Source organism: Oncorhynchus clarkii, chromosome 1 (assembly GCF_045791955.1).
Source record: "Oncorhynchus clarkii lewisi isolate Uvic-CL-2024 chromosome 1, UVic_Ocla_1.0, whole genome shotgun sequence".
Lineage (NCBI taxonomy): Eukaryota > Metazoa > Chordata > Actinopteri > Salmoniformes > Salmonidae > Oncorhynchus > Oncorhynchus clarkii.
In genome coordinates this window covers 88646853-88674352 of record NC_092147.1, presented here as the reverse complement: position 1 = coordinate 88674352, position 27500 = coordinate 88646853, and positions in this window count along the sequence as shown.

Sequence of the window (27500 nt, the reverse complement as noted above, 5' to 3'; positions counted from 1 at the left end):
TTAAATTAAATTCAGAGAGAGAGAGAGAAAGGGGGAGAGAGGGGGGGGAGAGGCAGAGAGAGAGAGAGAAAGCCTTCGACTCAATCTGGCATGAGGGTCTGCTATACAAACTGATGGAAAGTGGTGTTGGGGGTAAAACATATGACATTATAAAATCCATGTACACAAACAACAAGTGTGCGGTTAAAATTGGCAAAAAACACACACATTTCTTCACACAGGGTCGTGGGGTTAGACAGGGATGCAGCTTAAGCCCCACCCTCTTCAACATATATATCAGGGGTGTCAAAGTCAAATGGACGGAGGGCCAAATAAAAAAATCAGCTACAAGACGAGGGCCGGACTGTTCGAATGTTCATTGAAAATTTTTTAAATGACGCATATAGTCTAGTGAACCTAATTGAACCTACTGAAAACCTAACAAATATATTACAATATGATCAGATAAATAAAGCAATATTTTCTTATGGCTCTGTCAGTAATCTTTAATTTTCAACAGACACAAAAGACAAATTTCCTTTATATAAATATCCCCATAACATGAACATTAAATGAAAGAAACCGGTATTCAAGGCACCATCAGTAGACTATATTTTCTATTTTAGCAAAAGTGGGCTAAATTTACTTCAAAGAAAAAACAATAATAGCAATTTTCTATCATCCACTCAACTGAAATATTTTTAAAATATAATTGGATTGAAATACAAAAAAATAAAGTGCAAAAATCTATTAATCAAAAACAACACTTTGTTTAAGGAGAAGTAACATGCAGTGAAAACAAATATTAAATTTTAACTTTTAAACTTGAACTGAGTAAAAACTCTAAATATGTGATTGCACAGTAATGTTCACTTGTTTGAGGTTGAGGGTGATACTTGGTGGTGTCCCATCTTTTCCACAAGTTCATCAATGTTCGGGGTAAGGCTCTGAGCTGAAGAAATCCTCAGAATTGAGTGGAGGTGTTCAGCAGTAAGTCGACTTCTGTGTGATGTTTTGTTCAGGTTCATCAAAGAAAACAGTTGTTCACACAGGTATGTGCTGCCAAACATAGACAACGTTTGAGCAGCCTGGATGCGCAGCTGGGGCATTGTGCCGGGGAGGAAACGGGCGAACTCCGCAGCACCCACTGCCGCATATTTTGCCCTCAGTGCATCATTGCATTGGAGGTCAATCAACTCCATTTGGAGGTTTGGTGGTGAGCTTTCCACGTCAACAGCAAATGGGTTACCGAGCAGTTCCAACCTGCTTTTTTGTGCTTCAAAGTCAGCAAATCGGCGTCGAAAGTCAGCGGCAAGCATACCTATTTTATCAGCCAACTGTGTGCTCGGGAACGCACTGGTAGAGAGCTTCTCTTTCATGGTCTGGCAGCTGGGAAAGTGGCTCAAATTTTCTTTCCGCATCTGCGTCTCCCACAGAGTCAGTTTGGTTTTAAATGCCTTCACTGTACTGTACATATCAGAGATGACACGATCCCGACCCTGCAGCTGCAAGTTTATTGCATTCAGATGACTCGTAATGTCACACAGAAAAGCCATTTCACACAGAAACATTTCGTCTCGGAGTTGTGTTGTGTCTTTCCCTTTGCTGTCCAAGAACAGACAAATCTCCTCACGAAGCTCGAAACATCTTTGAAGCACCTTTCCCTGGCTTAGCCATCGCACCTCTGTGTGATAAGGCAAATCACCATGCTCCGTTTCTAACTCCGTCAGAAATGCCTTGAACTGGCGGTGATTCAAACCTTTGGCTCTGATAAAGTTAACTGTGCGCGTGATGATGCTCATTACATGCTCCATTTTCAAGGCTTTACCGCACAACGCTTCCTGGTGTATGATACAATGATAAGCTGTCAGCTCACCTGTCGCGTTTTCCTCTTGCATCTTTTCCCGTATCTTCGCCACCAGTCCGCTCCTGTGTCCACACATCGCAGGTGCTCCGTCGGTTGTCAAACCCACGAGTTTTTCCCAAGGCAGCTCCATCTCATTTACACATCTTGACACCTCTTCATACAAATCATGCCCCGTAGTTGTGCCATGCATAGGACGTAAAGCCAAAAACTCCTCTGTCACGCTTAGGTTGGAGTCCACTCCGCGGATGAAAATTGACAACTGGGCAATGTCAGAAATGTCGGTGCTCTCATCCACAGCCAAGGAATATGCAATAAAATCTTTTCCCTTTTTCACAAGCTGCTCTTTTAGATTGATGGACAACTGGTCTACTCTCTCGGCAATGGTGTTTCTGCTCAGACTCACATTTAAAAAGAGTTGCCTTTTTTCTGGGCAAACTTCGTCACAAACTTTAATCATGCAGTTTTTGATGAAATCCCCCTCCGTAAATGGCCGGGCTGATTTAGCGATCTCTTCTGCCAAAATAAAACTGGCCTTGACAGTTGCGTCCGCGTGTGTGTCCGCGTGTTTCGTTTCATAATGTCGTCTCAGATTATACTCTTTCAGTACCGCCACACTTTCTCCACACAGAAGACACACAGGTTTTCCAGCTACCTTCGTGAACATATACTCCGACTCCCACCTTGTTTGAAACCCCCGGTTCTCAGTATCCACCTTCCGTTTTGCCATTTTTGATGGGTATCTGAAAGTTAATTTTACTGTGATGCTGACGACTGCTGTGCCAATAAATATTGAAATGAAGCAGCCTACTGCTCGGTGCGTCACCTTTGCATTGTGGGAAATGTAGTATTGGTGCGTGTAAAAGATCTGCGGGCTGCCGGCTTGCTGCGGGCCGGTTCTAATAATAAATCAAGATCATCCCAGGGGCCGTAAAAAACCTTCTTGCGGGCCGGATGTGGCCCGCGGGCCTTGACTCTGACATATGTGATATATATCAACGAATTGGCGCGGGCACTAGAAAAGTCTGCAGCACCCGGCCTCCCCCTGCTAGAATCCGAAGTCAAATGTCTGCTGTTTGCCGATGATCTGGTGCTCCTGTCACCAACCAAGGAGGGCCTACAGCAGCACCTAGATCTTATGCACAGATTCTGTCAGACCTGGGCCCTGACAGTAAATCTCAGTAAGACCAAAATAATGGTGTTCCAAAAAAGGTCCAGTCACCAGGACCACAAATACAAATTCAATCTAGACACTGTTGCCCTAGAGCACACAAAAAACTATACATACCTTGGCCTAAACATCAGCGCCACAGGTAACTTCCACAAAGCTGTGAACGATCTGAGAGACAAGGCAAGAAGGGCATTCTATGCCATCAAAAGAAACATAAATTTCAACATACCAATTAGGATTTGGCTAAAAATACTTGAATCAGTCATAGAGCCCATTGCCCTTTATGGTTGTGAGGTCTGGGGTCCGCTCACCAACCAAGACTTCACAAAATGGGACAAACACCAAATTGAGACTCTGCACGCAGAATTCTGCAAAAATATCCTCCGTGTACAACGTAGAACACCAAATAATGCATGCAGAGCAGAATTAGGCCGATACCCACTAATGATCAAAATCCAGAAAAGAGCCGTTAAATTCTACAACCACCTAAAAGGAAGTGATTCACAAACCTTCCATAACAAAGCCATCACCTACAGAGAGATGAACCTGGAGAAGAGTCCCCTAAGCAAGCTGGTCCTGGGGCTCTGTTCACAAACACAAACACACCCTACAGAGCCCCAGGACAACAGCACAATTAGACCCAACCAAATCATGAGAAAACAAAAAGATAATTACTTGACACATTGGAAAGAATTAACAAAAAAACAGAGCAAACTAGAATGCTATTTGGCCCTAAACAGAGAGTACACAGCGGCAGAATACCTGACCACTGTGACTGACCCAAAATTAAGGAAAGCTTTGACTATGTACAGACTCAGTGAGCATAGCCTTGCTATTGAGAAAGGCCGCCGTAGGCAGACATGGCTCTCAAGAGAAGACAGGCTATGTGCTCACTGCCCACAAAATGAGGTGGAAACTGAGCTGCACTTCCTAACCTCCTGCCCAATGTATGACCATATTAGAGAGACATATTTCCCTCAGATTACACAGATCCACAAAGAATTCGAAAACAAATCCAGATTTGAAAAACTCCCATATCTACTGGGTGAAATTCCACAGTGTGCCATCACAGCAGCAAGATTTGTGACCTGTTGCCACGAGAAAAGGGCAACCAGTGAAGAACACACACCATTGTAAATACAACCCATATTTATGCTTATTTATTTTATCTTGTGTCCTTTAACCATTTGTACATTGTTAAAACACTGTATATATATATATAATATGACATTTGTAATGTCTTTACTGTTTTGAAACCTCTGTATGTGTAATGTTTACTGTTAATTTTTGTTGTTTTTCACTTTATATTTTCACTTTGTATGTTGTCTACCTCACTTGCTTTGGCAATGTTAACACATGTTTCCCATGCCAATAAAGCCCTTGAATTGAAATTGAATTGAATTGAGAGAGGGAGAGAGAGAGAGAGAGAGAGAGAGAGGGAGGGAGAGAGAGAGGGGGAGGGAGAGAAAGAGGGGGGAGAGATAGAGGGCAGAGAGCGGGAGAGAGAGAGAGGGGGAGAGGAAGAGAGAGAGAGAGAGAGAGAGAGAGAGAGGGAGAGAGAGAGAGGGAGAGGGAGGGAGAGAGAGAGAAAGAAGCAGGGAGAGAGAGGGGGGAGAGAGAGAGGGAGGGAGAGAGAGAAAGAGGGGGAGAGAGAGAGGGGCAGAGAGCGGGAGAGAGAGAGGGGGGGAGGAAGAGAGAGAGAGAGAGAGAGAGAGAGAGAGAGAGAGAGAGAGAGAGAGAGAGAGAGAGAGAAAGAAAGAAGCAGGGAGAGAGGGGGGGGGAGAGGGAGAGAGAGAGAGGGGGGGGGAGGAGGCAGAGAGAGATGTTAAGGCTATAGGGTTTGATGGGTTAGATCTGATAAACACCAGATGTGTGTTTTAAATACGCAGCCCCCGAGGTTGCCCCGGTCGTCGTGGTGACTGGTGTGTGGATTGACACCAAGGCTCCAAATTGTCACAGGCCCCTTTCCAGCATCTCAGCAAATGGTGCATGTCAGGGAAGGTCTGGAGTGTTTACTACTGCTCTGGTTCTCACAGGGATCTAATTTAACCACAGGAATGGAAGAATAAGGCTCTCGTAGGAGTGTAAATCATGTTATTCTATTGTATTGTTGTATGTTTTAATTCTGTCATGTATTGATTGCTGCTGCCTTCTTGGCCAGGTCTCCCTTGAAAAATAGACTCTGGGTCTCAATTGGTTTTTCCTGGTTAAATAAAGGTCAAGCAAATAAAAAGGAAACCATTAATAAATAGCCTTTACGTGACAGTAGATAGTAGCTGTAGAATATGATTGATGAGTTCACTTTAACTCACTAGGCTGTGGAGTCTTCAACTCATGTGTTGTGGTTCTGTGATGGCAAGACGATGAACAAGGCATCTGTAAGACCTCTCTTTTCTTTTTATTTCTATTTAACTAGACAAGTCAGTTAAGAACAAATTCTTATTTTCAATGACGGCCTAGGAACAGTGGGTTAACTGCCTTGTTCAGGGGCAGAACGACAGAATTGTACCTTGTCAGCTCGGGGATTCGAACTTGCAACCTTTCGTTTACTAGTCCAATGCTCTAGGCTACCCTTCCGCCGTCACCTTCTCCTCCTCTCCTCCTGGTCTATCCCCAGCTCCTGCGACACACAGCAGATTTTTCGCTGCTAAGATGGAGCGAGTCTATTGTCTGCTGGCATTAATGATGCCGTGGAAACCGTAGAGCACACAAGCACACACACACACACACACATACACACACACACACACACACTCACAGAGGAGTTGCTGTGTTTTATGAGCCATTAAAACTTTATTCATCCCTGCACTGAGGCAGTCTTTGGCCAGGGGTCGCCCTGCTTTAAATAAACTCTCTTCATTCCTACACACACACACACGTGCACGTGCGCACACACACAGAGCCCCCAATATCAGCATTCAGAAACGGCCCCTGGGACTTAACAGACTGTTTATTGTTTGATGTTTAACTTCAAGTTCATCATCTCTCTGTTTGTCTATGAGTCTGAGTACTAGTGGAGAGTTATGTCACTGTGTGTGTGTGTGTGTGTGTGTGTGTGTGTGTGTGTGTGTGTGTGTGTGTGTGTGTGTGTGTGTGTGTGTACGCGTACGTGCGTTCATGTGTGTAAATTTACCGTGAATATGGTCTCCACGAATGGGGAAACATTTCCTTCCTCTCCTCCATCTCCTCTCCCTCCTTTCCTCCATCTCTCCATCCCCTCTCCCTCATCTCTCCATCCTTCCATCCCCTTTCCCTCCTTTCCTCCATCTCTCCATCCCCTCTCCCTCATCTCTCCATCTCTCCATCCCCTCTCCCTCCTCTTCTCCATCTCTCCATCGCCCCTCATCTTCTCTTCTCGCCACATACTTAACTTTAATATTTAAAAGTTCACTGCCCTGCCTCATACTACACCATGGCCAGGCTGGGCTGGAGGCTGGCTGCAGGGACACTAGTATCCAGTCTGGAGGGTTGGCTCGCATGTTATGTTACAGCTGACCCTCATCTCAACTCTAACCCCTGACCCCTGGAGCTATCTGTCATGACAGGACAGGACAGTGGGCTGCTGGTTAACTCAACATGGAGACTGAGAGGGAAAGAGGAGGGGGGGGGCACCAAAACAGCAGACAGAGGTCTCATTTATCCTCCTCTCACTGTGTCCTTTTCTATTTTTTCTCTCCATCCCTCCTTCCCTCCTCTTTTGTTTTCACAGCAGTGAAGGAACGGTTGCCTTTTTCCCCCCTTTCTTCTCCTTTTCTTTTCACCCCTTCTTTTCATGGTGGTGGCAGGCGCACTTTGGCCATCCCAGGTACTGGCTGGAAACAGTGAGGATTCTGGGAGATGGTGAGATGAGGCTTTAATGAGAATGAGGCCTTCCCAGCTGGAGAGAAAAATATATGCAAATGAGATGTGTGAGCCAAGAGGACACTGGGATGAAGAACGTGTGGCAAACAGCAAGGGGCGAACTCCAGCTGACTACGGTCGCCTCCAAGGAGAGGAAGACGATCTGACGAATGGTAACAAAAGCATTCTCTTCGCTAGCTCTTCGCTCCTAACTCACAAGTGTAGCAAATGCCGCTTAGTGGCTATTGTTATTTTTATACCTTTGGAATGGAACATTCCATGAAGCCTTTACTTGGTTGGCACATATGAAGGACGGGGACATGGGGTTTCTGTGACGATGATGCTATAGGATCGATTGTGATTCATTTTTATTTGTTAGAGTAGTTGACGTTATGGTGTTACTATTTTAAGTCATGGTTATTTGTGATTATTTGTAAAAGTAATGATGTGTATTTTACTTGTAAATAGTGAGCAATATGTTAGGTGATATTTAGTTAACAACTGTAATTCGTCACGTTTTATAATTGGTGTATTTCTGAAAGTACATGTATTTATTTTAGAAAACTTCACACATTATATTAAATACAATGCAGTTGGAAAAACAAGCATTTCAATTCAATATAATTATTTGGACAATTGTGCGTTTAAAATTAACAGCCCGTTTATCAATCTCATTTGATGAAAAATAGTAGATCAGCAAAATTAAAATCTCGATTTTATGAAAATAAATTCATGAGCTTTGTGTTTCTAGTGCTTTATAAAATTGAAATAAATCAACATTTTAGTAACGTGGTCAAAAAAAAAAACTATTACAATTCAATCATGTAATTATTTACAGCGTTTCTTGGACTAGAATAAAAAAAACTAAAACCGCTCAAATGAGTCCTTCCTATAGCTGCCTTTACTTGATCATATAAACATTTCATCCCAAATGTACAATTAAACCTTTTACAGCTGCAATTATCCCAGGATACTATTTCACGCTCGTGCTTCTCTGCCATGGAATCTTAAAATGCCTTGTCGATTTTCGGTTCATTCTTTTTATAATTTATATATTTTTTTATTGATGCTGTGGTCTTCACACGTTATTGTACTTTTTTATTTTTAAATGTGTGATTCCCCAATATAATCTATTTTAATATGTACAATATTTCAATTGTAGAAATGTTTCAGTAAAGTATTTCACTGAATCTTTGACCTAAATTGATTGTATTAAAATCTTACTTTTCAATATGGATGATATGTTCTGTGTGAATCTACATTTAATTTCAACTGATGTAGAAATGTATTGCTTTGTTTTTTAACATTTAAAAAAAATGATTTCTAAAATGATTCCAATATTTAAACAAGCTTTAACGCGTCCATTTTGAATCCTGACCTTTCCTAAAAACACACATGCATATAGCCTGCAATTAACCTCTACATGAAGCTGCAATGTACCTGTTGCAAATCGCACGAATTCATCTAATGTGTGAGCGTTCATTAACTGCTATAACAAATGATCAGGCACACGTCGTATCGAACGTACTGTGTATGCAGATAGCTTGTTTCTAGGTTTTAATTTTGAGCGGCATACAGTCTTCCCGGCATTTGTACCCTATCCCGTGTTTACTACTGTAGCAAGCCTTGTCTGCTGTTGCTCGGAGCATCTCGACGGCCCGGGCTGGAATTATGCACTGTTAACTGGGCTGTCTAATTTGACTGTTGTTAAAAGGAGTCGAGGCGACGGACAAGGCACGAAATCTCGAGTGTGCTTCGAGCGTTGACTGGTAATCACCGAACTGCCTCGTTGTGCGACGTGCGACAATCGGACGCCCGCGCGCACGACGCGAGTAGAATCCTCTTTTCTCCGGTTCTCAGCCTCGTCGCCTGTCATGCCTCCAGGGCCGCAAGACATAAACAAGGAAACGGGGAAGGAAAATCCATTCAGTATTAGTGAGAAAATTAGAGTGACACCTGATGTTGTCGACTTTGACACGTGTTAATTGCTGCTCAGCTCTCCTCATTAAGAACGAGGAGAATTATTTTAGTGCTTCGGGGCCAATGCAGTGTTTTCTTATCTGTCTGTGTGTGAGGAAGGCAGCTAGTTACTCAGTGTTCAGCGATGCGGGCCGATGGAGGAATACACATTTGGTGGGTAAAATACAATATGTCAAATTAAAACGGATGGGCTCAAACATATGAAACAATAGTCTACCATTAAGTGTTTTATTCATGTTTATCCTACAAAAAAATATATATATAAAAGTTTGTATCCATCAAATGTCCTATCAATATCCTATCACAAAGCAATATATTTGAATAGCAAAATGTCGCATGCATAGTTCAATAGTAGCACATTGGCAACACTCATGTGAATGTCTGGCTGAATTTCAAGACAGTATTGCGTTTTTAGTTTTGTGACATTTGTTAAATATTGATTTCCTTGAAATCAAATCATTATTAGGTATTTTATTTTCAAAAAAATGATTGCCAATATTTAAGACTGTTCAATATTTAAATAATATATAGGCTACATTTATAACAACCACTGTAATCTTCTTATGATTATTAAAGTCTATTTAGAACAACAGCTAGACTGATAGATCACTATTATCTCAACATTACTGCTCTACCCAACACTTATATTCACATACAAATGATAGAGGTGATCAACTACACCTTTTAATGTAATATTATATTTCTCACATGATAGCAGTCTTATCTGGATGGTCAGGTATGTTCCTTTCACCCCATGGTTTCAACATCCCACCACAACTAATATACATTACCTCCTCTCCCTCTCCTCTCCTCTCCCCATCCTCTCCTCTCCTCAACCTCTCCCCATCCTCTCCTCTCCTCAACCTCTCCCCATCCTCTCCTCTCCTCAACCTCTCCCCATCCACTCCTCATCCTCTCCTCTCCTCTCCTCTCCTCTCCTCTCCTCTCCTCTCCTCTCCTCTCCTCTCCTCTCCTCTCCTCTCCTCTCCTCTCCTCTCCTCTCCTATCCTATCCTATCCTATCCTCTCCCTCTCCTCTCCTCTCCTCTCCTCATCCTCTCCCTATCCTCTCCTCATCCTCTCCCTCTCCTCTCCCCATCCTCTCCCCTCCTCTCCCCATCCTCTCCCTCTCCTCTCCCCATCCTCTCCCTCTCCTCTCCCCATCCTCTCCTCATCCTCTCCCTCTCCCTCTCCTCTCCCCATCCTCTCCTCATCCTCTCCCCATCCTCTCCTCATCTTATCCTCATCCTCTCCCTCTCCTCTCCCCATCCTCTCCTCATCCTCTCCCTATCCTCTCCTCATACTCTCCCTCTCCCTCTCCTCTCCTCATCCTCTCCCTATTCTCTCCCTTGATAAATGACTAGTTACCCAATGCCATTTATTTCTATGGCTGCTAGCTGCATGGTGAAATAATAAAGTATTTGTTATAGCTCTGCCCGGTACCACAATTGTTTATGACACCAGTAATGGCAGTAATTGTTATTGTTGGGATTACCTGTCAGCCAGGCCCGGCTGTAACCCTTGTCCCCCTGACAGGGAATGACAGGGAGGGGAGGGGACACACACGGCCCCGCCTGCCGTCTGTCCTAGCAGTCCTGATGACTTCTCCCTTGATAATCAGCTGCTATGGGCCAGGGATAATTCACCTGTCAATGCCACCTACTGAGACTGGAACAAGGATTGAACATGGATACACCATTCCACCAACGCCAAAACGGTGTCATTCATTTAGACAAAGACCATGGGAAAAATGGGAATGTGAGAGGAAAGAGATTGGGCGACAGATAGAGAGCGAGAGTGAGACAGACAGAGAGAGAGAGAGACAGAGAGAGAGAGAGTGAGACAGACAGAGAGAGAGAAAGAAAGAGCGAGAGAGACAAAGAGAGAGAGACAGAGAGAGAGCGAGAGAGAGAGAGAGAGACAGGGACAGAGACCGACAGAGAGATAAAGAGAGATAGAAACAGAGAGACAGAGAGAGAGAGAGAGAGACAGGGACAGAGAGAGACAGAGAGATAAGAGAGAGAGAGACAAAGAGAGAGAGACAGAGAGAGAACAGAGAGAGAGAGACAGAGAGACAGAGAGATAAAGAGAGAGAGAGAGAGAGAGAGAGAGAGAGAGAAAGAGATCGAGATAAAGAGAGAGAGAGAGAGAGAGACAGAGAGATAAAGAGAGAGAGAAAAAGAGAGAAAGAGAGAGAAAAAGAGAGAGAGAAAGAGAGAGAGACAGAGAGACAAGAGAGAGAGAGAGAGAGAGAGAGAGATGCATATCCTCCAGGTTCATTTTGTTTAAAAGTCTAAGAATGGAACTAAAAAATGAGAAGAACTTTACAAATACCACAGTGGCACCATGTGTGTTGGAAAGTGTTTAAATGGAAATAAACATGTTCTCATTCTGAGTAATGTACAGCAACAATTTTAGTTTATTTTATGAATTTGAGACTCAATAAATTCCAGTTTAAATAATGAAGTGTGATTTCCTTGGCTTTTGACTCTCCTCTTCATAGCTTGGACCCACACAGCAAAACAATAGCTTCATAATGACATAACAAATAGCTCCTATCCTTGACAATTGTATTGCTCCAAGTTGCCACTTGTCCTGCATGGAGGCAGATCAACCCAATACAGGTCAATCTGCTACTTGGAGGGTGGTAAACCCAACACAGTGCATCACAATCTACAAATGAAGAGCAGCATCCTCTCCTCTCCTCTCCTCTCCTCTCCTCTCCTCTCCTCTCCTCTCCTCTCATCTCCTCTCCTATCCTCTCCTCTCCTCCCCTCCCCTCTCCTCTCCTCTCCTCTCCTCTCCTCTCCTCTCCTCTCCTCTCCTCTCCTCTCCTCTCCTCTCCCCTCCCCTCCCCTCCTCTCCTCTCCTCTCCTCTCCTCTCCTCCATATGAAAACATGGTTACTGCAGCGGGCCTCTTGTCATTTTTATTCAGATGATATCATTAGGCTGCATATGCATTTATCACCGACTACAGGAATTAGGTTATAAACAAAACCATTCATTATGAGTTCCAGATGCAGGGGACCGTTGATTAAAGCTCTTTGAATGCATGTCCGTCGTCACACACGCTCGCACACACAGAAACACACGCACGGGCGCACGTAACACACAGAAACACACGCACGGGCGCACGTAACACACACACACACGTACAGAAACACATGCATGGGCGCACGTAACACACACAGAAACACACGTACAGGCGCACGTGACACACACACACACACAAACCCACAGATGGGTGGACATTAGGGAAAGAGAGGCCCATGTGAATGGGTGGAGGCTAGACATTAATGGAGATAATGATTGATTTTTCACCGAGCTGCGGTTTAATGGTATTGTTGTTTCTCAGAGTTATGTACGCCCATCCCTCCTGTGTCTCGTATCAAATTAACTCACACACACATTATTGGATCACACACTGCAGGCTAATGATTAGGAGAGATTGTTGTGATGTCTTTTTTCTCTCTAATAGGGCTTCTATTGATAATCTATGCACATCTAAGGTTGGAGGGTTCACATTGGCCTGTTGGTTTGCCATTACCTTCTGCATAGTTCATTTTAAGATGTGTACGGATCAAAGTGACCCTGTTGTTTCCCTGTTGGGGAACATGTTGACCCATGATGGAGACAACGGACAAATATCTTTCCTTTTTTGAAGATCTTTGTTCACCTTCATGTCTGTGTCAAAAGTTGAACTTCTGACAGAGACGGATGCTGCTTAGAAAAAAGAGACTACCGCCTCCCCATCACCCCCCCCAGTCCTGAAGATACAGCCTCCCCATCACCCCCCAGTCCTGAAGATACAGCCTCCCCATCACCCCCCAGTCCTGAAGATACTGCCTCCCCACCCCCCAGTCCTGAAGATACAGCCTCCCACCACCCCCTCCCCCAGTCCTGAAGATACAGCCTCCCCATCACCCCCCCAGTCCTGAAGATACAGCCTCCCACCACCCCCTCCCCCAGTCCTGAAGATACAGCCTCCCCATCACCCCCCCCCCCCCCCAGTCCTGAAGATACAGCCTCCCACCACCCCCTCCCCCAGTCCTGAAGATACAGCCTCCCCATCACCCCCCCCCCCCCCAGTCCTGAAGATACAGCCGCCCTCCCTCATAATCTAAAAGAGATAATTGTTTGGCTGGAGATTGTCCGAATGTGTGTGTGTGTGTGTGTGTGTGTGTGTGTGTGTGTGTGTGTGTGTGTGTGTGTGTGTGTGTGTGCGCGTGCGTGTGTGTGTGCCTGGCAGACCTCCCTCTGTAACAGGTGCCAGAAGAAGTGGTTCATAAACACAACTGCTTTGGGACAAGCTGGTCGCTCTCTCCAAATAATAGATTTTGGCTGTGTCCACCTCTGCTGTTAACATTAAAGTACACTCAGTCTCCAGCGACACCATCAATGGCCAGGGCTGTCCAGGACAAAACAGACTTTATCCAATTAACCCCTGGTACTGTCTCCATTCTTCTACCTGCCTTGTGGTTCTTCTGCCCACCTCACAGAATGAACAACGTCACTGATTCACCATAACAGCCCAACTCCTCCACCTCATCTTCTGCTGACCTATAACAGCCCCAACTCCTCCATAACTCCTCCACCTCATCATCTGCTGACCTATAACAGCCCAACTCCTCCACCTCATTATCTGCTGACCTATAAAAGCCCAACTCCTCCATAACTCCTCCACCTCATCATCTTCTGACCTATAAAAGCCCAACTCCTCCATAACTCCTCCACCTCATCATCTGCTGACCTATAACAGCCCAATTCCTCCACCTTATCTTCTGCTGACCTATAACAGCCCCACTCCTCCACCGTATCTTCTGCTGACCTATAACAGCCCCAACTCCTCCACCTTATCTTCTGCTGACCTATAACAGGCCAACTCCTCCACCTTATCTTCTGCTGACCTATAACAGCCCCAACTCCTCCACCTTATCTTCTGCTGACCTATAACAGCCCCAACTCCTCCACCTTATCATCTGCTGACCTATAACAGGCCAACTCCTCCACCTTATCTTCTGCTTACCTATAACAGCCCCAACTCCTCCACCTTATCATCTGCTGACCTATAACAGGCCAACTCCTCCACCTTATCTTCTGCTGACCTATAACAGCCCAACTCCTCCACCTTATCTTCTGCTGACCTATAACAGCCCAACTCCTCCACCTTATCTTCTGCTGACCTATAACAGCCCCAACTCCTCCACCTTATCTTCTGCTGACCTATCTATCTATCTACCTATCTATCTATCTATCTATCTATCTATCTATCTATCTATCTATCTATCTATCTATAACATGACATCTAACTCTCTCTCTCTCTCTCTCTCTCTCTCTCTCTCTCTCTCTCTCTCTTCCTCTCTCTCTCTCTCTTTTGTTCCCTCTCTCCTCTTCTCTCTTGCTCTGGGTCTGATGGTCTCTCTCTGCGGCTCGGTAATAAGGGCCAGATGGAAAGGAGAGGGAGGAGGGGAAAAGGAGGAGGAGAGAATGGTGTGCTGGGCCTGGTCTGATGGGTCCTGAGAACACAGGGAGCTGTCAGCCCTGTGGAGAGAGAGGAATTCTCATGTAATAAAATAGGGATTTATCACCACTCTACCACAGAGAAGAGAGAGAGAAGGAGAGGCACAGAAGTAGAGAGAGGAAGAGAGAGAACTACAACATAGAAAGATACAGAATGAGAGAATATGTGAGAAAGCCACCTAGGCCCTATATCACTGTGACCAGATGAGAGAAGGCTGAAGGGAAATAGAGAGAGAGAGAATGACAGAAGGCTGAAGAGAATCTTAGAGGTGTGTTTTTGGTTGTTGAGTCAGTTAAAACCCTTCACATGTCAATCTGTCTAAAATAATGAATATTTAGGCTATTTAGCTAGCTGACTCATTAGCTGTGTTCGAATACTCATACTAACTGCACTAACCGTATTATTTGTGACGTGACTTGAGTATATAGTATGTTTATTGGTCATAGTATGGATAGAGGTAGTGTGCCAAAAGTTCCCAGATGATTATCCTTACGAACCGCATTACAGCAGTATGTACTGGTATGTTAGCTAGCTACCTAACGTTAGTTGGCTACTAATATATTGGTATGTTAGCTAGCTACCTAACGTTAGTTGGCTACTAATATATTGAACTTGCCAGGCAGTATATTAATAACTATCTGCTATCTAACTAGCTACCTAACGTTAGTTGGCTACTAATATATTGAACTTGCCAGGCAGTATATTAATAACTATCTGCTATCTAACTAGCCACCTTAACGTTAGTTGGCTACTAATATATTGGTATGTTAGCTAGCTACCTAACGTTAGTTGGCTACTAATATATTGAACTTGCCAGGCAGTATATTAGTAACTATCTGCTATCTAACTAGCTACCTAACGTTAGTTGGCTACTAATATATTGAATTTGCCAGGCAGTATATTAGTAACTATCTGCTATCTAACTAGCTACCTAACGTTAGTTGGCTACTAATATATTGAATTTGCCAGGCAGTATATTAGTAACTATCTGCTATCTAACTAGCTACCTAACGTTAGTTGGCTACTAATATATTGAATTTGCCAGGCAGTATATTAGTAACTATCTGCTATCTAACTAGCTACCTAACGTTAGTTGGCTACTAATATATTGAACTTGCCAGGCAGTATATTAATAACTATCTGCTATCTAACTAGCTACCTTAACGTTAGTTGGCTACTAATATATTGGTATGTTAGCTAGCTACCTAACGTTAGTTGGCTACTAATATATTGAACTTGCCAGGCAGTATATTAATAACTATCTTCTATCTAACTAGCTACCTAACGTTAGTTGGCTACTAATATATTGAATTTGCCAGGCAGTATATTAGTAACTATCTGCTATCTAACTAGCTACCTAACGTTAGTTGGCTACTAATATATTGAATTTGCCAGGCAGTATATTAGTAACTATCTGCTATCTAACTAACTACCTTTAACATTTATTGACTTGATTATTTACATCATTCTTAGCTAAGTGGTTATAGTCGTGTATTTCAATCTCCTCCGATTTCAGAGCACTCTCGCGCAGAATAACGGATGAATTTACGAATGCTCAAAACCCGTTGAATATGGCCGGTGTCAGTAAACGTTGGCAAAAAGAAGCGTAGTTAAATTGTTGCCGGCTACAAAGTTACAGTCACCAACACTCTGGATAATATGAAAACAGCCTAACCAGCTTGGCTAGGGTGCCCAAGCTAATTGGTTAACGTTGGCTAGCTACTTCCAGACACAAATGAGAGAAACACCCCACTCTGTATGTTGTCTTTGTGAACTCTATAGTGTTTTCATCAGTGATTATTTTTGTTTGCTTGACTTTGAGTTGGGTTAACCTGACGTTAACCAGTTAGCTTGGGGGCTTGACTTTGAGTTGGGTTAACCTGACGTTAACCAGTTAGCTTGGGGGCTTGACTTTGAGTTGGGTTAACCTGACGTTAACCAGTTAGCTTGGGGGCTTGACTTTGAGTTAGGTTAACCTGACGTTAACCAGTTAGCTTGGGGGCTTGACTTTGAGTTGGGTTAACCTTACGTTAACCAGTTAGCTTGGGGGCTTGACTTTGAGTTGGGTTAACCTGACGTTAACCAGTTAGCTTGGGGGCTTGACTTTGAGTTGGGTTAACCTGACGTTAACCAGTTAGCTTGGGGGCTTGACTTTGAGTTGGGTTAACCTGACGTTAACCAGTTAGCTTGGGGGCTTGACTTTGAGTTGGGTTAACCTGACGTTAACCAGTTAGCTTGGGGGCTTGACTTTGAGTTGGGTTAACCTGACGTTAACCAGTTAGCTTGGGGGCTTGACTTTGAGTTGGGTTAACCTGACGTTAACCAGTTAGCTTGGGGGCTTGACTTTGAGTTGGGTTAACCTGACGTTAACCAGTTAGCTTGGGGGCTTGACTTTGAGTTGGGTTAACCTAACGTTAACCAGTTAGCTTGGGGGCTTGACTTTGAGTTGGGTTAACCTGACGTTAACCAGTTAGCTTGGGGGCTTGACTTTGAGTTGGGTTAACCTGACGTTAACCAGTTAGCTTGGGGGCTTGACTTTGAGTTGGGTTAACCTGACGTTAACCAGTTAGCTTGGGGGCTTGACTTTGAGTTGGGTTAACCTAACGTTAACCAGTTAGCTTGGGGGCTTGACTTTGAGTTGGGTTAACCTGACGTTAACCAGTTAGCTTGGGGGCTTGACTTTGAGTTGGGTTAACCTGACGTTAACCAGTTAGCTTGGGGGCTTGACTTTGAGTTGGGTTAACCTGACGTTAACCAGTTAGCTTGGGAGCTTGACTTTGAGTTGGGTTAACCTGACGTTAACCAGTTAGCTTGGGGGCTTGACTTTGAGTTGGGTTAACCTGACGTTAACCAGTTAGCTTGGGGGCTTGACTTTGAGTTGGGTTAACCTGACGTTAACCAGTTAGCTTGGGGGCTTGACTTTGAGTTGGGTTAACCTGACGTTAACCAGTTAGCTTGGGGGCTTGACTTTGAGTTGGGTTAACCTGACGTTAACCAGTTAGCTTGGGGGCTTGACTTTGAGTTGGGTTAACCTGACGTTAACCAGTTAGCTTGGGGGCTTGACTTTGAGTTGGGTTAACCTGACGTTAACCAGTTAGCTTGGGGGCTTGACTTTGAGTTGGGTTAACCTAACGTTAACCAGTTAGCTTGGGGGCTTGACTTTGAGTTGGGTTAACCTGACGTTAACCAGTTAGCTTGGGGGCTTGACTTTGAGTTGGGTTAACCTGACGTTAACCAGTTAGCTTGGGGGCTTGACTTTGAGTTGGGTTAACCTGACGTTAACCAGTTAGCTTGGGGGCTTGACTTTGAGTTGGGTTAACCTGACGTTAACCAGTTAGCTTGGGGGCTTGACTTTGAGTTGGGTTAACCTGACGTTAACCAGTTAGCTTGGGGGCTTGACTTTGAGTTGGGTTAACCTAACGTTAACCAGTTAGCTTGGGGGCTTGACTTTGAGTTGGGTTAACCTGACGTTAACCAGTTAGCTTGGGGGCTTGACTTTGAGTTGGGTTAACCTAACGTTAACCAGTTAGCTTGGGGGCTTGACTTTGAGTTGGGTTAACCTGACGTTAACCAGTTAGCTTGGGGGCTTGACTTTGAGTTGGGTTAACCTAACGTTAACCAGTTAGCTTGGGGGCTTGACTTTGAGTTGGGTTAACCTGACGTTAACCAGTTAGCTTGGGGGCTTGACTTTGAGTTGGGTTAACCTGACGTTAACCAGTTAGCTTGGGGGCTTGACTTTGAGTTGGGTTAACCTGACGTTAACCAGTTAGCTTGGGGGCTTGACTTTGAGTTGGGTTAACCTAACGTTAACCAGTTAGCTTGGGGGCTTGACTTTGAGTTGGGTTAACCTGACGTTAACCAGTTAGCTTGGGGGCTTGACTTTGAGTTGGGTTAACCTAACGTTAACCAGTTAGCTTGGGGGCTTGACTTTGAGTTGGGTTAACCTAACGTTAACCAGTTAGCTTGGGGGCTTGACTTTGAGTTGGGTTAACCTGACGTTAACCAGTTAGCTTGGGGGCTTGACTTTGAGTTGGGTTAACCTAACGTTAACCAGTTAGCTTGGGGGCTTGACTTTGAGTTGGGTTAACCTAACGTTAACCAGTTAGCTTGGGGGCTTGACTTTGAGTTGGGTTAACCTGACGTTAACCAGTTAGCTTGGGGGCTTGACTTTGAGTTGGGTTAACCTAACGTTAACCAGTTAGCTTGGGGGCTTGACTTTGAGTTGGGTTAACCTGACGTTAACCAGTTAGCTTGGGGGCTTGACTTTGAGTTGGGTTAACCTAACGTTAACCAGTTAGCTTGGGGGCTTGACTTTGAGTTGGGTTAACCTAACGTTAACCAGTTAGCTTGGGGGCTTGACTTTGAGTTGGGTTAACCTGACGTTAACCAGTTAGCTTGGGGGCTTGACAGCCATTGAACGCTCAACACTAGTCCAGTGTGCGTTCTGAACGCTCCGAGAGCAAAATTCTCTGGATTTATGAACAGACAATCTAACAATACTCTGGATTTTTGAACGGATAATCTAACAATACTTTGAATTTATGAACAGACAATCTAACAATAATCTGGATTTATGAACAGACAATCTAACAAAACTCTGAATTTATGAACAGACAATCTAACAAAAATCTGGATTTACCAACGCCCAGAGAGCACTCTGACACTCCAGATTGACGAACACACCCGAAATCGTTAAATGTTTAGTTAGTCATTTGTTAAACTAACAAGTTGTCAAGAGGTTGCATAGCAACCAACATCAACTTCTGGTAGACATGCGAAGCTCTAGTACGCTCAACTGAAACAATACAGTGAGTTTACAGTAAACTAAAATGAACTAAAAGTACACAGCATGTAGTATATAATCATTAGTATATCACACAATCGGCCCAGCGTCGTCTGGATTTGACCGGGGTAGGCCGTCATTGTAAATAAGAATTTGTTCTTAACTGCCTAGTTAAATAAAACTGCCTATTTAAATAAAAGTTAAATCAATTAAAAAATATACATATTAAAAATTAAGTATGTAGTATACAGTATGTTAGTATGGGTATTCGAAAACAGATATTGATCCTGCTCTGTAGAATACACCTCCGGACGGTTGAGAGCCACACACTGAGCTTTGTTCCAAAGATGAAATAAACCGAACCAATGAGGCTAACATATCAATCAGACCATGTTTATTTTATGGAACATTTATTTTTCGACAGGGAGTCATGCTGAGGCCAAGGTCTCTTTTCCAGATGAGCTCTTTAATTACAAACAAATATATATATATACTTATCAATACACAAAAAAGAAAACGCAGGAAACAAACCCACTCAATGTCAACTGAGATCGCAACGCGCAACACTGAGTTGCGTTCAGAGAGCAAGCGTTAAACAACGAGGCTGAACCTCTTCCGACTGGGCAGAATGAAGGTGCTAAAATAGTCGCTCCTCTCCTCACAATAGCCTGTGTAATTGAATCCAGAATGTGGAGGATTTGATAGATTGCTTGACCCTGTAGGAATGTTAAGGTCATAAATGTTCAGTATGTTTTGGCCCGTGTGTGTGTGTGTGTGTGTGTGTGTGTGTGTGTGTGTGTGTGTGTGTGTGTGCGTGCGCGCGCGCGTGTGTGTGTGTGTGCGTGCGGGTGCGTGTGTGCGTACGTGCGTGTGTTTGTGTGTGTGTGTGTGTGTGTGTGTGCGTGTGTGTGTGTGTGTGTGTGTGTGTGTGTGTGTGTGTGTGTGTGTGTGTGTGTGTGTGTGCCCTCAGCACTGTAGATACAGGACCTGACATTTAATAGCATGGAGTCAGTAAGGTCATGAGTCGTAGATTTGTCCACATGATGGACTTTCAGAGTTGTGTTATGATGGTAAGTTCACACACTCACACACACCTGCTGTTCCATACCTCCCCACTGCTAGATAAAATAGGCTATAAATCTGTCTGCTGTATGTAGCTAGCTTCACCAACACGTACATGCTGGTTTACATTAAAGGGGTAAACCTCATAGGCTGGGCAACCTATTCCCTATATGATGCACTACATATTACCAGACCCCTATGGGCCCTGGTTCATAGGGGTCTGGGAATAGGGTGTCATTTAGGACATAACGAGAGAAGAAGAGATGCCTTCAGCATTACCAAGATATATTCCATGTTGAAGCACCAGCGAGAGCAGTAGAGATGCCTTCAGCATTACCAAGATATATTCCATGTTGAAGCACCAGCGAGAGCAGTAGAGATGCCTTCAGCATTATCAAGATATATTCCATGTTGAAGCACCAACGAGAGCAGTAGAGATGACGATAGCATTACCAAGATATATTCCATGTTGAAGCACCAATGAGAGCAGTAGAGATGCCTTCAGCATTACCAAGATATATTCCATGTTGAAGCACCAACGAGAGCAGTAGAGATGACGATAGCATTACCAAGATATATTCCATGTTGAAGCACCAGCGAGAGCAGTAGAGATGACGATAGCATTACCAAGATATATTCCATGTTGAAGCACCAGCGAGAGCAGTAGAGATGCCTTCAGCATTACCAAGATATATTCCATGTTGAAGCACCAGCGAGAGCAGTAGAGATGATGATAGCATTACCAAGATATATTCCATGTTGAAGCACCAACGAGAGCAGTAGAGATGACGATAGCATTACCAAGATATATTCCATGTTGAAGCACCAGCGAGAGCAGTAGAGATGCCTTCAGCATTACCAAGATATATTCCATGTTGAAGCACCAGCGAGAGCAGTAGAGATGACGATAGCATTACCAAGATATATTCCATGTTGAAGCACCAGCGAGAGCAGTAGAGATGACGATAGCATTACCAAGATATATTCCATGTTGAAGCACCAGCGAGAGCAGTATAGATGACGATAGCATTACCAAGATACATTCCATGTTGAAGCACCAACGAGAGCAGTAGAGATGCCTTCAGCATTACCAAGATATATTCCATGTTGAAGAACCAACGAGAGCAGTAGAGATGCCTTCAGCATTACCAAGATATATTCCATGTTGAAGCACCAGCGAGAGCAGTAGAGATGCCTTCAGCATTACCAAGATATATTCCATGTTGAAGCACCAGCGAGAGCAGTAGAGATGACGATAGCATTACCAAGATATATTCCATGTTGAAGCACCAGCGAGAGCAGTAGAGATGACGATAGCATTACCAAGATATATGCCATGTTGAAGCACCAGCGAGAGCAGTAGAGATGACGATAGCATTACCCACCATATTCCCATGTGTGTGCAGTGTGATGGTACCCTTCAGGATCAGCATTCTCCAACATGTTCAACCAATGGTGTGGGACCGTTGTGGACATTAGAGTCTCTCTCGCGGTCTCAGACAAAGTTACATATTATTTGTTGTTGTGATTGATCACTTTAATAAATAGTGGGTGTGACCCAAATGGCACCATTTTCCCTCCATAGTGCACTACTTTAGGACAGAGCTACAGATGGAGGATCTTAATTTGAGCCAGTTTACTACAGCAGGGAAATAACTCTGCAGCAACGGGATATGTGAATTAATATGTGGATTATTATTATTATATCGGTTGGCTAGGTTACGACGATCGATTAATATATATTTACTGTATCAGCTAAAAGAAGACAAATTTAGATTTTTCCCAGCCTGCTCTAGTCTGCTGGCAACGTCTCTCAGCAGACGTTTTGGGGTTACGACCTGTCGTTTATAATATCGCTGTTTGATTACGTCAAGCTTTGATTGACCTTAGTAACTCTGTGCTATTAAATGGCAGGTCCTATATTACCAGCGCTGAGGGAAGAGAAACACACAGTCCAACACACACATACTAACCCCAATCCAGCCCAGAAACTAGGGGGCACCGCAAGGTCAACTCAACGTAAACAGAGTGCCGTCTCACGATTTATGAAGTCAGCCACCACTAAAACAAGAGGCCTACTTTGGTTGGTAATTAGGCCCAGACATGGGGGTATGTTGTTTTCTCTGTCGTCTGTCAATGGGCTGGGGGATATGCTGGCTGGGGGGTATGCTGGCTGGGGGGTATGCTGGGCTGGAGGGTATGCTGGGCTGGAGGGTATGCTGGGCTGGAGGGTATGCTGGGCTGGGGGGTATGCTGGGCTGGAGGGTATGCTGGGCTGGGGGGTATGCTGGTTGGGGGGTATGCTGGCTGGGGGGTATGCTGGGCTGGGGAGTATGCTGGGCTGGACGGTATGCTGGGCTGGAGGGTATGCTGGGCTGGAGGGTATGCTGGGCTGGGGGGTATGCTGGGCTGTGGGGTATGCTGGGCTGGGGGGTATGCTGGCTGGAGGGTATGCTGGGCTGGGGGGTATGCTGGGCTGGAGGGTATGCTGGGCTGGGGGGTATGCTGGGCTGGAGGGTATGGATAAAACAGGGCCCTCTATTTTTTTATTTAGTTTACCTTTATTTATCTAAGCAAGTCAGTTAAGAACAAATTCTTATTTTCAATGACGGCCTAGGAACAGTGGGTTAACTGGTCTAGGAACAGTGGGTTAACTGGTCTAGGAACAGTGGGTTAACTGGTCTAGGAACAGTGGGTTAACTGGCCTAGGAACAGTGGGTTAACTGCCTTGTTCAGGGGCAGAACGACAGATTTCTTTACCTTAACAGCTTGGTAATTTGATCTTGAAACCTTTCGGTTACTAGTCCAACGCTCTAACCACTAGGCTACCTTCCACCCCAGACCCCAGGATAGGGCCCTCTATCCCCAGACCCCAGGATAGGGCCCTCTATCCCCAGACCCCAGGACAGGGCCCTCTATCCCCAGACCCCAGGATAGGGCCCTCTATCCCCAGACCCCAGGACAGGGCCCTCTATCCCAGACCCCAGGATAGGGTCCTCTATCCCTAACCCCAGGTTAAAACAGGGCCCTCTATCCCCAGACCCCAGGACAGGGCCCTCTATCCCCAGACCCCAGGATAGGGCCCTCTATCCCCAGACCCCAGGACAGGGCCCTCTATCCCAGACCCCAGGATAGGGCCCTCTATCCCCAGACCCCAGGACAGGGCCCTCTATCCCCAGACCCCAGGTTAAAACAGGGCCCTCTATCCCCAGACCCCAGGTTAAAACAGGGCCCTCTATCCCCAGACCCCAGGTTAAAACAGGGCCCTCTATCCCCAGACCCCAGGACAGGGCCCTCTATCCCCAGACCCCAGGACAGGGCCCTCTATCCCCAGACCCCAGGACAGGGCCCTCTATCCCCAGACCCCAGGACAGGGCCCTCTATCCCCAGACCCCAGGACAGGGCCCTCTATCCCCAGACCCCAGGACAGGGCCCTCTATCCCCAGACCCCAGGACAGGGCCCTCTATCCCAGACCCCAGGACAGGGCCCTCTATCCCCAGACCCCAGGACAGGGCCCTCTATCCCCAGACCCCAGGTTAAAACAGGGCCCTCTATCCCCAGACCCCAGGACAGGGCCCTCTATCCCCAGACCCCAGGTTAAAACAGGGCCCTCTATCCCCAGACCCCAGGACAGGGCCCTCTATCCCCAGACCCCAGGTTAAAACAGGGCCCTCTATCCCCAGGCCCCAGGACAGGGCCCTCTATCCCCAGACCCCAGGTTATAACAGGACCCTCTATCCCCAGACCCCAGGTTAAAACAGGACCCTCCATCCCCAGACCCCAGGACAGGGCCCTCTATCCCCAGACCCCAGGTTAAAACAGGGCCCTCTATCCCCAGACCCCAGGACAGGGCCCTCTATCCCCAGACCCCAGGTTAAAACAGGGCCCTCTATCCCAGACGCATAAATATTTCCCTTTCTATTTTCCAAAATAGCTTTTAAGTTTTATGGCCCTGATATTAAGTGCATATGTTTTACAAGACATTGTGTCCTCTGCCTAACCCCTGGGTTCACCGCCAGGCCCGCTTTCTGCTTCTACTATGAAGGAGAGAAGGAGGTTTGACTGGAGGTCCCCTGAGGCCTCCTCCTCTTAGCACCCCTGGCCTTGGCCCCCCTCTCCTCTCTGCTCTCTCTACTCCCTCTCCCTCTCCCTCTCCTCTCTGCTCTCTCTACCCCCTCTCCCTCTCCTCTCTGCTCTCTCTACTCCCTCTCCCTCTCCCTCTCCTCTCTGCTCTCTCTACTCCCTCTCCCTCTCCTCTCTGTTCTCTCTACTCCCTCTATGCTTCCCTCTCCCTCTCCTCTCTGTTCTCTCTACTCCCTCTATGCTTCCCCCTCTCCCTCTCCTCTCTGCTCTCTCTACTCCCTCTCCCTCTCCCTCTCCTCTCTGCTCTCTCTACTCCCTCTCCCTCTCCTCTCTGTTCTCTCTACTCCCTCTATGCTTCCCTCTCCCTCTCCTCTCTGTTCTCTCTACTCCCTCTATGCTTCCCCCTCTCCCTCTCCTCTCTGCTCTCTCTACTCCCTCTCCCTCTCCCTCTCCTCTCTGCTCTCTCTACTCCCTCTCACTCTCCCTCTCCTCTCTGCTCTCTCTACTCCCTCTATGCTTCCCTCTCCCTCTCCTCTCTGTTCTCTCTACTCCCTCTATGCTTCCCTCTCCCTCTCCTCTCTGCTCTCTCTACTCCCTCTCCCTCTCCCTCTCCTCTCTGTTCTCTCTACTCCCTCTATGCTTCCCTCTCCCTCTCCTCTCTGTTCTCTCTACTCCCTCTATGCTTCCCTCTCCCTCTCCTCTCTGTTCTCTCTACTCCCTCTATGCTTCCCTCTCCCTCTCCTCTCTGTTCTCTCTACTCCCTCTACCACATTTCACATCACTAGTTAGTGAGTCAGGAAAATTTAATTTTGATTTGAGCATGAAAAACAAATACATCTCTTTTTTTACGAACAATTTTAGTGAACCGTTTTCTTCTTTCATTTAAATGTCCTTCACTGATTCTATTTTTCATCCTTCAATCACTGCAATCAAGAGAATACACTAGACTCCAAGTGTACTGTCCGAGTCCAGATATCAGATAGCATAGCCTCCCATGAAATACTGCACAATAAAATCCCCTTCCATATATCTCTCCCTCCCATGCTCTACTTGAGATGCATTCTCTTGTCTGCTGTCTTCAGATTGAGTTCCAAAGCAGTGGTGAGTTACTACTCACAGTCCGCCCGCCCCACGCATCACGATTTATCACCGTGGAAACTCACTCTGAATGGAGGGGGGAAAGGTCTGAGCTGAAAGAGAAGGGAGGAGAGGAAGAGGTGGGGCGTGGAGTGGAGGAGAGAGAAGGGAGGAGAGGAAGAGGTGGGGAGTGGAGTGGAGGAGGTGGGTAGTGGAGTGGAGGAGAGAGAAGGGAGGAGAGGAAGAGGTGGGGAGTGGAGTGAAGGAGAGAGAAGGGAGGAGAGGAAGAGGTGGGGAGTGGAGTGGAGGAGGTGGGGAGTGGAGTGGAGGAGAGAGAAGGGAGGAGAGGAAGAGGTGGGGAGTGGAGTGGAGGAGAGAGAAGGGAGGAGAGGAAGAGGAAGAGGTGGGGAGTGGAGTGGAGTGGAGGAGAGAGAAGGGAGGAGAGGAAGAGGTGGGGAGTGGAGTGGAGGAGAGAGAAGGGAGGAGAGGAAGAGGTGGGGAGTGGAGTGGAGGAGAGAGAAGGGAGGAGAGGAAGAGGTGGGGAGTGGAGTGGAGGAGAGAGAAGGGAGGAGAGGAAGAGGAAAAGGTGGGGAGTGGAGTGGAGGAGAGAGAAGGGAGGAGAGGAAGAGGTGGGGAGTGGAGTGGAGTGGAGTGGAGGAGAGAGAAGGGAGGAGAGGAAGAGGTGGGGAGTGGAGTGGAGTGGAGTGGAGTGGAGGAGAGAGAAGGGAGGAGAGGAAGAGGTGGGGAGTGGAGTGGAGTGGAGGAGAGAGAAGGGAGGAGAGGAAGAGGTGGGGAGTGGAGTGGAGGAGAGAGAAGGAAGGAGAGGAAGAGGTGGGGAGTGGAGTGGAGTGGAGGAGAGGAGAGAGAACGGAGGAGAGGAAGAGGTGGGGTGTGGTGTGGAGTGGAGTGGAGTGGAGTGGAGTGGAGGAGAGAGAAGGAAGGAGAGGAAGAGGTGGGGAGTGGAGTGGAGGAGAGAGAAGGGAGGAGAGGAAGAGGTGGGGAGTGGAGTGGAATGGAGGAGAGAGAAGGGAGGAGAGGGAAGAGGTGGGGAGTGGAGTGGAGGAGAGAGAAGGGAGGAGAGGAAGAGGTGGGGAGTGGAGTGGAGGAGAGAGAAGGGAGGAGAGGAAGAGGTGGGGAGTGGAGTGGAGGAGAAAGAAGGGAGGATAGTGGAAGAGAGGAGGAAGTGAGAGGCGGGCGGGAAGAGAATGGAAGAGAGTGGAGGAGAGGAGAAGAGGAGGAGAGAAGGGGAGGAGGGTGGAGAGGAGAAGGGGGAGGGAAGGATGAGGAGGATAGAAGAGAGAGCAGGAGAAGAGTGAGGAACGAGGAGGTTGAGGAGGGGTATAAGGAGACTTGAGCTAGTCACTGAGAGAGAAGGAAGGAGAGGAGGAGAGGAGAGGAAAGGAGAGAGGAGGAGAAGAGTGAGGAAGAGGACATTGAGGATGGGTAAGGAGACTTGAGCTAGTCACTGAGAGAGAAGGAAGGAGAGGAGGAAAGGAGAGAGGAAGAGAAGAGTGAGGATTAGGAGACTAGTAACATGGGGCCCTGTGGTCCTGCCCCACCCAGGGACAAATTGATGTCAAGTCGTGCTGTCCATCAGGATTAAAGGTCTGTTTGCTCTCTGCTCACGTGGATTTGGGGACAAAACACTTTCGGGTCCCCTCACTTCCTTCCCACAAAGAAGTATCTGGAGTGGGCTGTGTTAACACATGGGGCAGGAAGGACTAATCTCAGCTGCTCATCTGAACACACAGGTCACATAGCGAGGGGGGGACTGACTTTTTGGCTTCCTTCTTCTTTATCCCTTGTGGGCCAACATTTACAAGCTTGTTTGATTTGGTTCTTGGGATGAACATCCTTAGGGAGACCTATCAAACACACACTAATACACACACACACACACACACACACACACACACACACACACACACACACACACACACACTCACACACACACACACACACACACTCACACACACACACTCACACACACACACACACACACACACACACACACACACACACACACACACACACACACACACACACACACACACACACACACACACACACACACACACACACACACACCCTTGGGGAGGGAGATATCAAAGGCTTAAATCCATTAGTTTTGTTCTTCTC